The following is a 15,587-nucleotide window of genomic DNA, read 5'->3' as shown; positions in this document are numbered from 1 at the left end:
GCTCCGTATATCCTCTTACTCAATCTTGACTGGAAATAAGATCGTGTCGCTTACAATCATTATGTTGGCTGTCAACAGGTTTGTGAGACAACTTCACTCTTCTATCACAATCAAAGATTTCAGACCGCACAGCTTTCTAATTTCTTATTTCTAGCCTGCTTCCGAATTTTTACATTGCAAATGTTTGGATTAGTGCTATCTCGTTTCTCGGAGTCAAAGCATCCGGAAAATATGTTTCCAGGCCCTTGTTTTCATGTTATATAACACTTACAACTTCCTTCGGCCACAAATTCCAAGGTGCTCTATTACTACACCCAACTTTACGTAAGAATTGGACAGAGCTTCAGACGCTGAGAGCGTGCGAGTCTGTGCGCTGTGTGTTGTACAACATTGTACTTGTAATATCAGGCCACCAACGCGATGTTCTAATGCAATAATCCCGAGATAGCACCAGATCGATCCCCTGTGAACCCGCGTGTTATGATTGGTCCCGACAAGTAATCCCGTGTGTGAGCTCGGAACAGTGTCCGGTCAACGCACACGGTCTGTAGGGGGCAAAGCTTTCTAATCCCGTAACCTAGATAACCTAACCGTTATTATATGTACACTGAACAATTTAAGTTCGCGTACCTATATCAATATATTATACAGATCCCTACTGAGAGTTCTTCTGGTATGTAAACAAAAGTCACGCGCAATGCCATTAATACTCGACTATTACCGAGAAACCGAGAAACAGGGGGAAATGCTAACCGTTTTAAACAATAAAAAAATACTCGCTAATAAAACAGTAAGAATCAACGGAACATTTGATTGATTCTTAATCCTAACCCATGTGTTTTATGGTCAAGCCACAGGGACATGGATCGCTTTACTTGTAATATTAAAAAATAGGGGTCTCCTATACTAATGCCCCCGTGGGTCAAGCTACGTTTTAGTAGAGGGCACAAAACACATTATTTCTCCCGTATTCATTGTAAGGTACTCAATAGGGACGACCTAGCCGACCTCAGCAACTTACACCTCAACACAGCCTCATCATAAAACAAACATTTAGACCTAATTTATTCAGCTTGAATAATATTCTCAAGGATGATCAGAATAAGCCAATTCAGATCATTATTTTACAGAAAGAAATACAATTTACCAAAAAAAAACAACATTAATATAATTCGCATACTTGTAGCTGACTGAAATATCAAACTAGTCTACTTAATTTGAACATCGCCTCAAGTTTACCAAAGCGTTCATTGGCCCACGAGACACACAGAGGTTTGATCAAAATCTCATTAATCACCAAACTCGCGCAGTAAATAGTTCAGCCGTGCGCAAGGACACTAATTAAATTATCGATTCTCTGACCCATTAATTAAGTTTGTAGAAGACGCAGCTTCATCCGCAACCAGTGTCTTTTTGTTATATGACCCACATGCTATGAGGTCAAAAAGTCAATCAATAGGTTCAAATGACGTCATGGATTTCGTATGAAACGTTAAATGACATTTCAACGATCTTTCGACAACATGACTCGAATTTCCATACACCGTGAGCAACAAGTTGACCCAGATTCTGATGACATCATCGGACCGTGCTAACAATTATTAACTTGATAAAAAATGTAATACATACCGGATGAAGTGTGGAATTAGAAGCGAGAATGACTCAATGAGCTGTAGTATTAGAAGCGAGTAATGAATAGTAACGTAGATGATTGACGGAGATATGTGTGCGGTATCGACCTGGTTATTAGATTATGTCGAAATAAACCCCCTACAGTCTTCTCACACATTTTGGGAATTTGTTATAACAACTACAACTATAATCTGGACAGGATATTTGATATTTATTTCATGTCGGTTTATATTACATAGAAATCCCCATTTAAGAAATAAAAAGACATTAGCGACTGGTTCAACAAGAAACGCGTCCAGTTCCTCTGGACATATCTAATCCACCAACGCACATTCCTGGGTGTCAAATTAATCCGCTCTGTTTAAAATCGGCTTTATTAGAAAATAGAATACGATACGAGAAACTTAGTACTAATAATATCACCGTCTAATCCCAGTATTACAATACCATCATTTCTGTAAATACCGGCCCGGTGAACCGTGATCAGGCCGGACTATATTAGGGAGCTTATTTATAGTACGTAGTAAGATCGAGTGACACACACTGTAAATATTCCTGTTTTCATTGTGGTATTATAAACTCATTTTAATCGGATATTCGTGTTTTATCGAGCTAATTAACACGTGACGTCAATGTATCTATCATACAATTCTGTCGTAAGTTACGATAAAGTGGTTTTATTTCTTAAATTATGAATGTGGCGTCGATTTGTGAGTCATTTAAGTTAAAAATGACAAATACAATGTATTGGTTGGAATATACAACTGTTCAACGTATTTCTTCATAATTCTGTATAAATACATCTGTTTAATGTATTTCTCTTAAATTCTATATAAATAAGTTACACAATTGTATTACCTTATTTCTATATAATTCTATATAAATAAGTTACACAATTGTATCACCTTATTTCTATATAATTCTATATAAATAAGTTAAACAATTGTATTACCTTTTTCTATTTAATTCTGTATGAATAGTTTAACAATTGTATAACTAATTTCTACATAATTCTTTATAGATAAGTGTACAACTGTAAACCTTATTTCTGAATGATTCTGTATAAATAAGTTAAACAATCGTATTACTTATTTATATGTAATTCTGTATAAGTAAATTATAAAACTGTATAACTGATAAGTCTCCAATGAAATCAGAAGAGAAACAGTTGTTTAATGTACATAACGTAAATAATTTAGGACCTTACAGTCCGTCTTCACTTAGTAAATTGTACACTCGCATAGAACGTATAGAAATGTGATACAGTAGATTTCGCTTATTATCATTTATGATTTGTCATACGAACATGTGATATTAACCGGAAAGTGACATAAAGAGAAAACGTGTTTTTCTTACCATTTCAGGTGTCAAAACCCGGAAATAACCGTATTCAAATGTCAAAGTGATATTATATTATGGTATTACAAAGAAGATAGTTCAATTAAAAAAAAAATGTAACTAACGCGACTTTCTTTATTATCAGTGAAGTAATCGCTTTTTATTTATTTATTTCATTTAAATACGCAGCCAAAAATCCTTGCTAAATTCCGGCGAAATAATCAGTATATCTTGTTTTATACCTGTTTTAATGACCAATATTAGGATAAAAGGATTAGAGTCTTTTTCAATCCGTGGCCTTTATAACAAACAAGAATATGTCGAGTCGTATATTTTATACTATGCTAGTCAGTTACGATCAACATTTCAGTAAGATACAAGACACAAATAATCTATAATGTTACGTTACATAACTACTAAGTGCTTGGAAGGTTAAACAATACTGAAATACATACCTGTACATAAAACACCACGTGACAGGTAAGTGTTTCTGGTCAACATTGACACAAACAAACATTATCTCATATAACCGAACTGTAATTCTGTTCATTTGCAAAAACTATAAAATGGATGTAAATATACGTTAAATTTTACACGAAGTAATTCCATGTCTATCTCGAGGTGAAGTAATTTTCTCCGCGAGATAACGAGAGTTTACCGACGTTATAAAGAAAACCTTATCATATCCGTATAACTGCTTTTTATGTTATATTCAGTGAATCTAACAAACACTGAAAAATTGTACATTCCCAATGAAATAAAGGAACTGTTCCCCACGAGGAAATTCCTTTACTGTATATAAATATCTCTTCTCTCATAAGTCAGGAATCTAATTTCAGATCGAAACCTTTACAAGTAAACTTGTTCCCATCGGTTCACCATATTATAAACTTTACAAATGGTTAATTCAAAATCTCAACATCTATAATTGTATTAAACTTGATAAATAACTTTATTTGTGAACATTTGTATGTCCAAGTTTTTAAAAATATTTTATATACGTCACTTGTTCAGTTTTAAGCAACGATTCAACATAAAAAATCATTCAATAATAAGATGTTAGTAACTCGAGTTAAGATAACCAGACTTTGTATCGTGGTCCCAGACAACACACGACCTTTACTGTGTGATTAACGGCGATTATCTCATTCCGAAGCGTTTTTAATTGATTTGATTCCAGATTTTAATTCATATGACTTCAGTTTCCGTATTGATCGGGCGTACAGAGAGGTATGTGGGCTAAATACGTATTCAGTTATTGCTATAAACCAGACATCTAATTTACCTACCAGCGTTAGACTACTTGATGAACGTTCATGATTAAACCATACCACTCATATTACTGAGTCATACATTTTATTCAAATTTTATTTGTTTTCTTACATACATTAAACTTTGTAGTTATGATTCATAAGTGAGTAAAGAATGTATTTTCAATTGATGGTGATAATTTTAACAAAAAAACTCAGGTAAATTTCTAATTTAAGTTTTGACAATTATAATATTTCAAGTGATTCATAGATTATTGCTGATACACGGAATGGTCTCCCACACAATGTTATTCCATCTCGTAGCGTATGTGACTTTGAGAAAAATTTAGACGAAATCTGGAAAGATCTTGAGTTGAAGAACAATCATACCGTGTCTTATATATAGGCTTATTTTATGTTTACCACATGGTATTTTAAATTATATTGTTGTTGATGTAGAGGCAGGAATGCCTGTGTCCTCTAACATCCTACCAAATCCTATTAAATGCTTTATTTCGTCACGTCTTCACTTTTTAAAATGTATTTTCACTTTTTAATATGAACAAAAAAGAAAGTGTATTTTAATATGTATTATCTGAGAATGACTATACAAGGACACGCCTATTTTGGTTAGTTTTGATAATTATATGAAATATCACGGATTGAAATCGTACCTTGAAGTGTACAGAGATCCATTTTCTGTTGGTCCTTTAATTTGGTTATGGTGTAAATAGGTGTGTTGATAATGAGATTTATGTAAGTCCTGTCATCAGAATGTCAGACCTCGACGTTAACTTCCTCAAACCCGCCCGTCTGTGTACAGACGGTCACGCATACCAAGTTTAGGGCCGATATTTCTTTAAAACACTTCACGTGCAGGTAACATACAGGTAAGTTATGTACAGGTAAGTTATGTACCGTTACCTGTATGCACCTTAGAAGAATGTTCAGTAATAACTGATGTTTTAATATACACGACAGTTAACATTTAATTAGAAGTCGTCAAGTGTTTCTGTATCACTTCGCCTACACCTGTCCCGGTCTGATTTAAGTCATGTGTTGATATAAAGTTTTTGGAGTGTCCACCTGTCATCTCGTTTCCTTTTATAGGATTTAGTAGTAGAGGATATTCTGAAACAGTTAAAATAACCGTTTGATTTGTTAAATGTTTAAATCAATGTGCCCTGTATACATATCTTATACACCAGGTAAAATGTTGCACTTCAAACATACAAGTGACGTAGTTGATGTTATATAACATTAAAGTAATTAATAGAATTTATTAATATGCGGGTCTCCTTATATAGACGGCGCCTTTTACTTTTTATTGTCTGTGACAAACAATTGTGTAATGAACTAAGCAGAAGATAATTTTAGCTTACTATTTATATATACCATATCCCCTTTAGATTTAACTTTAGATGATGCCAGTTTAGTTACATCATTCATAACGGATTTTAATTTCCCATCAGCAGTAAGTAATACTAGATTAGTTACAGCATAATTAAAACAGAAGGTATTATCAACTTAATGTATTAACATATGAACTTTGATAAGACCATTAACAGAGCTAAACACGGTTTATGGTAGGAAGTAATATGACAGCTGTGTGATAATATCAACAGTAGATAATACTGGATTTATTACATCATTTTACTTTAATACATTAACTGTGATAATACCCTAAACAGTAGATAATACTAGATTTATTAAATCACGTTAACATGTTCATGCAATAATTTTGTGATAACGTCCTCAACGGTAGATGCTATTGGATTTATTACATCACATTAATTAACATGTTCCTATACTAACACTGTGATAATATCTCAACAATAGATAATACTGGATTTATTACATCACATTAACATGTTCCTATATTAACTATATGATAATATCCTCAGAAGTAGATAATACTAGATCAATTACATCACATTAACATGTTCGTATATTAACTATATGATAATATCCTCAACAGTAGGTAATACCACACTAATTACATCATAATAATATGTTAACATATTAATTAGCTCTTACAGCGATAAAGCCCTCATTACCACGTAATTCAAGTTTAGTTACACCAAACTAATTCGCTCATACGATAAGTGATATAAAACCCGCATTAGGTAACGTTAGGTAATATAAGCTCAAATATATCACGATCAGATGTTCTTATCTATAAACATCCCTTTCCCTCCCCCTCTACCCCTTTTCACTAGTAACCAGTCGTTACCGTCAGGCACTTATCCCTGTCACAGTAAATAAATAAGGAATCGACATTACTTGTTACGGAGTCTCTATAGATCATACTTAGACGTCCGACTGTCCAGCTATGTCCACTATGTCCAGCTTTGTCCAGCTATGTCCAGCTAACATTTATGTGACATCTCAATGACAATGATGAACAATCATCTATATGTAACAGTGATCAGTCTTGGTCACTTGCCTTGACCAGTGGCCGGAGGCAGGGACACTTTAAGTGGCAGTGCTATCAGTGTATCAGTGAGCCGTACACACACAATGCCGTGTCCTCAATCTAACCGTTACTACTTACTATCAATATTACCTGTTTGATATCACGCATCCCAATGGTATCGAATGTAACAAGGTGTTCCCAGAAACCTCTAAATGAGGATGTTTTAACCCCCCAAAACAGTTGGATGTACCCCCAGTTTTCAACAATTTTCCTATGTATTACTAAGTGTCTAGGGGTACAGAGATACCCCTAAATGAGGGTTTTCACCCCCCAAAACAGTTGGATGTACCCCCAGGTTTCAACAATTGCCCTATGTATTACTGAGTGTCTAGGGGTACAGAGATACCCCTAAACGAGGGTTTTCACCCCCCAAAACAGTTGGATGTACCCCTAGTTTTCAACAATTGTATTATTATGTATTACTAAGTGTCTAGAGGTACATAATTGTGTGTATCAGATATACCCCCAAATCTAGCGGTTCAATGCCTAATGTGCAAGGGCACAACATGTCTGCACGTTAGGACGAGGACCCCCCACACAGTCTACAAGGACTTTCGTGTGACCAGGCTAGACTGACCACACATCTTTACTCCTCTCTATAATAATACAATAAAACACAGCCCAAATCTTCCACTTTTCTATATAAAACACTATGTACATTCCCGAGGTCCACCGAACCATGATACAATCCCAGCACACAATCACTACACATCAATGCAGAGTTAGCAGTTTATCTGAGGACCTCGAGTGTTGATGCGTGTCGATGGACCGTAAATAACAAACCGAATACTCAGCGGCAATCGTCGACAGAACGTATCAGAATGTTTTAGTAGTGTGGTGGTGAAGATGTTGATGTATTGTGTTCCGTGAGCTTTGTTCCAGAAATGTACAAACAAATGTTTTCTTTGAGATCTGACCCAATATTGCTATTTTTAAATTCTGTCTGAGAGGAGCACAACTTTTTTTGTTTCTGTGAATTCTATCACTAAGTACATCTTTGAATTCCGTCACTAAGTACATCTTTGAATTCCGTCCTTGAAGAGCACATACCAATGTTTTCGCCCTTGACTGACCTGACCGTTACTAATGAACTCCCTACCCCGACCGACCGCACTGAAATACCTTTGTCCGTCGCGGCCCTTTAACAGGGGCCCCGTGTCTCGGACCGTACTAAAATACCGTTGTCCGCCGCGGCCCTTTAACAGGGGCCCTGTGATTCGGTAAGCATCAAGGCTGGGTCCAATGTATTGGCAGGTCTACAACTGGACCAAGTCGTCAGTACTTAGACCTGGGTGATACTTATATGTTCCCCAATCGCACTCCCGTACAAAGGCAAGACGTCAGTACCTAGACCTGGGTGATACCTATAAATTATTCTGGAACTCACCTCTTAACAATGGATAATGTTTAAGCGTTTCAAAGTCTCGAGTGTAAGGAAACTCTCAGACTTTTGTTAATATCAAATCTTGACATGGAACTAGTGACAGCAGACATTATCGGTACACTGAATGGGAACCAGAGTCGGCATTAACGTAGGCTTATGTCGAAATCATGTGATAACAAAGTCATGTGGGCTGGGTTGTCAACATTGGCCTGTGCTGTTGCAAAGACGTGTGCCCCCCCCCCATCAACTATTCAATAAATTAATCAAATGTTATAGAAGTCAGAAACAGGGATGTCTCTCGTACAGGCTATGGCTATGGGTGATACAGTACATGACATAGACGTGTACCTGACATAGCCTGTCCCTATAGGTTTTGTTGTGGATAGAGAGACTGCCTTTCATCTGTATATATCTCTACATATTGGTCTCCGTGGGATAAACAAACACGTAAACTTGGTTTTATACGTGATTGTACTTTTCCTAGAGTTTTGTTACGTCATAAAATCACGAATAAGTATTCCCCCAAGGATTCAGTTGTGCTACAGTGTATACTACAATCTGACATTCACTGTTCTCGTACTTCAGGGGGTCGTCTACTTCAGCTCAGCACCGTGACGTCATCTTAACCATTGTTTGAGAAATTTACAAACATATATCTTTGATCTTTAAACGTCAACAATATAACCCATCTTTCTTCTTTAGAATGGAAGAACTGTCAGTGTTTTGAACTCATTAGCGACAGACAAAATAGAAATACGTTTACTGGACATACCAAAATATGAAACTATTTGTTTTTTCATTAAACTTCAACCAAAATATCTTATCTCTCTTCTTTAAACTGTCAGCTTTGACCGAGCTTTGGCCTTATAAGCGGCATGCCATATACAAATAACCAGCTCAGCAGAATTATTAAACCCAGTCTGTACTATTATTTGAGATATACTAAAAACACGAAAAAACTTGTTTGAACTGCAACCAATATACCCCATCTTTCCTCTAGGGGCAGAGAATATCAGTGGTTTGAGCTCACCGGGCGGCGTGCCACCCAATACTCTGCCTCCTTGATTGTATATATATAAAATTGTACAAGTGATTTTGGATATTTAGTTTGTAATGCTATTTTATCACGTGATGACAACTATTTCACGAACTCCTGTGGCAGTTTTACCTCTTACAGTTGAAGATTGAAAATAGCACCTCGTCCAGAGTCTGGTTTCGGAATCATTTAAGATAGGTCAACTCAATTCTCTACAGGAATAATAGTTTGTTTTTGTAGGTGGAACTTATTTAGATAATTTCCCAAGTGTAGAACTTGTCAGATAATACTTCCAGCTCGACATCTGTAGTGAGTTTGTGTCAGACCGCTATCACTGGTGTTACTGGTGGGCAGGGCACCTGTGACTCAGTGATACCAATAACGTTACAGACACATGACCCGAACCTATACTAACGTTAATTACCCAGCCACGTACTGGGGATATATACCAAATAATCCCTGTCAACGTCACTATAAGTAACAAGTAACAGACCTCGAACATAGACCTATGGAACTATCTCTACCGAAGTCCCTATTAAGTATACACGTCACAGACCTAGAACTACGGAATTATCTCTACCGAAGTCCCTATAAGTTTACACGTCATAGACATAGAACATAAATACAGTAATACCCAGAATTATAGAATTATTCTGTCGTAGCCACAATAGGTTACTTGCTCCAGACCTTTATAGAATCTCTGTGTTGAGTACACAGTGTCCGATGGATTAGACTATCTATTCACTTCCCTTAGCACAGATGAAATACGACTGTAAACATTGACGCACAACATACCAGTTTGATGCCATGTAAATCAAGTAAAATGTACAATTAACAGACAAATAATTGGTGAAATTTCATGACCAGTCACGAGTATCAGCACAGATGAGAGTTGGAGTCGTGATGAAATATTAACGATAAAGTCATCATACCAGGAAAATAATAGAACACAGCCTTTATATAAAGGGACAAGGAAATATCAAATAAAATACATCATGATCTCCGCCAAATATAAAACCCCGGAAACCCAAAAACACCTCATAATATACCAGTAATCAGAGTCACTTTATCAAAGACGAACAACTATCAGTTTCCCTTCACAATAAAACTAGTTCAGATAGTGGCGTGGGAACTCAATCAGATTTCTTTCTATATTTTAGGTTTTCACATATTTTTATACTCCGCCATTCATTTTTGTTAAGGAACAAGAGATAAAACACTAAAATAAATGTACAATTAACAGCACTGACTGAAAAACTAAACGCCGACACTCCATCCTTGCGGCACAGATCACTAATAAAACACATTTACAATTGACAACTACATGAACATGAATATATATATATATAAACCTGGAGGCATTAACAATAAAAATATACGCTTTTGAAGTTTTCCTGTGTCTATACAAGATTTTTAAGATTTCACTTTATTATATTTCACCGTAAAGATATGTGACGAGAAAAAGCATACAGTAATAATAATCATCGACTTTATCTGTTTTCACCAGGAGAGATTTTACCGGGGAACACAGGCTTTTAACTGTATACCGGTCACATCGTCGCCTTCAATAAGATGAAAGCAATGTCTCGTCCTAAACATTCTGATTATATCTTCAAAGTATCAAAGTCACAGCTAAAGATGTTCGACACGGAAATATGTAAGGGACGAAATGTCTGACGTGGTTGAATTGGAATCTCACAACTTCACAGCGGTCCGGGTTAGAATCTCATAAATGTAATTTATAATTACGTGTTATTGTTTACAGCGGGCACCTGTTATAGAAGTATGTCTGAACTTCTGTTGTATCGTCACATTGTATATAAATAAATCTAGAAATATCAAACTACACCATTATCCTAACAAACAGTTTATTTATACCTTTGTTAATACCTCCTAGCTCAGTAATATGTATATATTATATTCGGTAACATGCCTTTATCAAATTAATGTTTGGCGTTTGTTTTGCCGGTATATGCCTCTTTAGAACATATAACAAATAACTCACAAATGTAATTCTCCTTTCTGTACCAATAACAATGCTTCATCAACTACTTATATTAGTTTACACATCCTGGACACCTAGCGTTAATACTTATATCTATAAATACTATACGTCCCTTTATCAATTACCACAGTTAATGAACATTACCGTGTTCACGTGCGTTTCAACAATGATACAGCGCCACCTGTCGTTTGTTGCCAAAAAGTTGATAGTTTCATTATGGAAGGCCTATTCGCTTGGGATGTTGTTTGCAAAATTACATAAAGATTTACAATGGTTAGTTATTACACTAGATGTGTCTCATTTCTCATAACATTACTGAATCAGAAATAATGACGTTCCGGAAAGTACAGAAATATATGTATTTGTATAGAGGACATGGTAATAGCACTCGAGGTTTGTCCCATATACACTGGTATCAGTTTCATAATTCTCAACATGTAAACTCATAAACCAATAATCTGGGATTTAAATGCTCACATTTAGATAAATAGATATGTTAGAAGATTTCATTTATTTATTTTCAATTCCTTTGAAACAAACACAAAGAAAAATGTTACCCGTTCAGTAAGGGTAGTTGAAAGTGTGTGTTACTAGCACATTTAACAACGTACATACATGTAAATGTATACCAACAGATGGGAGTCTTTATCACTATAAAACTACTTTAATTGATCAAAGCAGCGAATAAAAACACGACCGTCTGTCCAACAGATCAGAGTGTCTCGTGTTTAAGATCTGACCCAGGGATGTGACTCGGAATAGTTCCTACCTGTGTCTCTGTGTACAGGTGTACATCGCTCCCGCCCGATACGCTGTCGACACGGAGGATCTCATCAGACACAGTGACGGGAGAATGCTCCGCCATTAGGCCCCTGCTATCGGCATGTTTCTCTTTCGTTATATAAACGACATAACTCTAACGGGAAATCCACGTTTATCAAGCTTCAACTTTACATTAAACTAAATTTGATTTGTATTTTTTTTATGAATTGTCTGCTTAAACATGACTAGTTGTATGACTGATAAGGACCATTTTAAACCCAATATTAATATTTGTCTTTAGATTAATTCCAATAAATTAAAACAAAACATGTCAAGTTTTAATTTGAACGTTGAAGATTTAAAAGTTTGAAATACCTTACACCTGACCCAGATTACATTCCTGTGTCTAAACAAATTACAGGTGTCAGTCGGCCCGACACCGCCAGTTTAACTCGGGTGTATTGTAGGCACTCGTATTGGTTAATGTTGTTAGGCTGACACATATAATGGATTGGTTTCAGTATAAATCTTCTCTTCAAAATGTCAAACCTACGTCGACAGTTAAATACATGTACACGTATTATTACACACACACACCCCTCTCTCTCCCAAGAAAAAGGATAGAAAAAAGATATCAAGTGAATAGTTGAATTTTCTAGTCAGTATGTCACCACGATTGAAGTGACTATCTCGATATCTCGATGGCCAACTTCACAAACCAATACAACTTTAGTTCTGTGTTTTACTTGTATGCTGACGATGTGGTTATTACCCATTTCCTGTGCGAAACACATAACTATCACCATACCAGAGACGTACATACTGAGATATACGTCTGTGACAACCCATACCAGTTACTGGTTAAATATACGTCTGTGACAACCCATACCAGTTACTGGTTAAATATACCACTATACTGTCCAGCAATGATATACATTCCATCTACATGACGACACCCCAGGTAAAAAGAAAACTTCAGTTTTGAAGACAATATTACCATAGTATACATACCACACTTTGTAAATCTCTCGAATTCCAAACCGTAGGAACTTGGACACAGGGAGATCGCGTCAACACGGGGAAGTTTTGTGGACACATGTAAAGTCTGACGTCGATGTCTGACAACTAGGTACCTACATATAAACAGAGGGGATTATAACGTATTAAACCCCTACTGTATTAGTGAGTTTACAAACCTACTCTTACTCAAACCTGTCCCAACAAAAACCTGGACTACAACACAGGTCTATAATCCGGATATCCCCGATACCACAAGATAAAATTTTTTAGCGTCGCATATATGAGAATCATACAAACACAAGTTCAGTAGAGCTATTTCTGCGGCCAAAAACACCAAGCACAGGACTTTAGTCAGGACTTTATCCCGTAGCACCAAACATTGGACGATAGTCAGGACTATAGCCCGTAGCACCAAACAATGAACTTTAATCAGGACTTGTCCTTGTACCACATAAATCCACTGACCAAGCACTGGATTATAATCCGGACTTTTGGACCAATAACCTCCCCAAACACTGGGGTATCAACCTCCTCAAACACTGGGGTATCAACCTCCCCAAACACTGAGGTAGCAACATCCTCAAACACTGGGGTATCACCACAGACTGTTTAGTTTGGACTAACAACATCCTCAAACACTGGGGTATCCCCTCTTGTTTAGAACTTAGGATCAGACATTCAAGTGAACAAAATTATTAGAGTTGTTATTTTCTAAATAATTCAATATTCTAGAGACGGAGGCCAGTCTACTTTGGACTGACACCCTCCCAAACACTGGGGTAATACCAAAGATAGTGTAGTTTGTACTAACGATCCGACAAAACACTGGAATTATTACCAACTCTACCCCCTATACTAGTATGCGACACTAGTAGTTTTCGTTCTGCCAGTATTTCAGACTCAGTATAAAACCGTTACACACTCGTTACCGAGGGTTACATGTGTCCAAGTTTACTAGTGTTATAGGCCCCAGCGACTCTACTGGGTATCACAGTTTTTACATTTTATTGGGGGTCTATAGTATGTTGTCCTGATTGTCTATGGATCATCGTGCTTGGGGTTTATAGATGCACACAGACTGTGCTTCTGTGACGGTTTTCCTGGTACCAATGTTCACATAACACGTTTAAGTATCGTTTGAGACCTAGTATATAGGTCTGTGTTATCAAACAATTGGTCTATAAACAACCCTGTACTGTTACTAATTCTACCCCCGTATTTTAACCTGTTAACAGCCCTACCATATAATGTATATCTCGGAGTACAACGTACACCTTTATATTGTCGTATTACAGTTAAATTTGTGTGTCACAAGTCGAACGAAATGAAAAGGCGCCCTTTATATAGAGTGGTTTATAAGCAGAAATCGGAACTACTGTGACGAAAACATGTATTTCTTACTTTACTATGTAACTCCATGTCGAGATTGTTTATTATAGAAAACACAATAAACCCTACGATGTCTATTGTCAGTGTGTTATACATGTGTATGTGTGTAACTGGTGCAGTGTGGGGATTATAAGTACAATACACTATGCTACCTACCTAGCGGGTAACCATCCAAACTTTAATCCCAGGACACGTATAAACTCCACTGGAAAAACTCGATACACATGTTTTCACAAAATAAACAGGAGTTTTCATTTAAAACGTCCATGACAAGGAATAGTGTACAGTCGACATCACCGGCCAGTTTACCTATCCTGGTATATACATCCCTCCGCCACACAAAAGGGCCCGTGTCCTAACGTCTTAACATGCCGAGGTAGCTAGCCTGTATGCGATCGAGACAAATGAACGCGCTAACACATACATTATCTCTCATTTGACAGCTCCCTTTACAACGCACATCGATTCACGCCTCTCGCTCCGGTCCGCGCTGAACCGTGACCGTAGTAGCGTATAGAAGTGAAATTTGATATTATAGACCCAGCATTAGGGATTAAAGGGTCCTTTTATATCCTATAGTAGTTCACGCTTCTTGCTCTTGTCCCCGTCGTCCCGTGGCTTGTGAACGTCCATACAACCTGACAAGAAAAATGCATGTTTTTCTTCCTAGCATTAAGTTTGTGATAGCTGAACACAATTTATAAATCCGGGACCTTGTTATTGATAAAACACTAGAGTGTTACGACATTTCGCTCAAATCAGCAAAACAAATAGCCAAAGGGCGTCCAATCAGGTCGCCACGGACAAGGGTTCAAATGTCAATATTTCATCCGATGTTGAATGAGTTCTCATTGATACCGGTTTAAAGCTCAGTCCTGACTGTGTCGTGAATCATTGTATAGACTGGTGTTGTGACCGCGTGTTACGTATCCTAAAACGATCTTAATTGCCTTGTTATCATCATATAGCAATACACCTTTTTGTACCTGCAGGTCCAGGTAAGGATGTCTACAGTAAAAGGACCGCATTACGTAGATAGGGGCAATTTACAGAAAATAACTGTCTATCTATAAAACATCGGTTTGGTGTGTTACTGCCTTACGTCCTACTAATAGTTATGTTCATTTTAGGACATAACAGGTTTTGGGGTGGAGGAAACCGGAGTACCCGAAGAAAAAACCTACGACCTGCGATAAAGGACCGGCCAACTGCCCCACGTAGGCCTGGGACCTGCGACCCAGTTGTGAAGGGCTAGATATCGTGCACCGTGTCAGACGCCTTGACGACCATCGTAG

General features: G+C 36.9%; 1 protein-coding gene across 1 annotated transcript in view; it reads right to left on the bottom strand.

Annotated features, from left to right (window-relative positions):
- Nucleotides 1-14,748, bottom strand: part of LOC110464221 — a 28,582-nt gene extending 13,834 nt beyond the window's left edge. The window contains exon 1 of the mRNA XM_021519322.1: nt 14,449-14,748. The gene's annotated coding sequence lies outside the window, so the exon portion shown is untranslated. The remainder of the gene's footprint in view (nt 1-14,448) is intronic.
- Nucleotides 14,749-15,587: the final 839 nt, after the last annotated feature.

Source organism: Mizuhopecten yessoensis, unplaced genomic scaffold (assembly GCF_002113885.1).
Source record: "Mizuhopecten yessoensis strain PY_sf001 unplaced genomic scaffold, ASM211388v2 scaffold10973, whole genome shotgun sequence".
NCBI lineage: Eukaryota > Metazoa > Mollusca > Bivalvia > Pectinida > Pectinidae > Mizuhopecten > Mizuhopecten yessoensis.
Note: the sequence above shows the minus strand (reverse complement) of the source record. Positions and strands in the feature narration are given on the sequence as shown.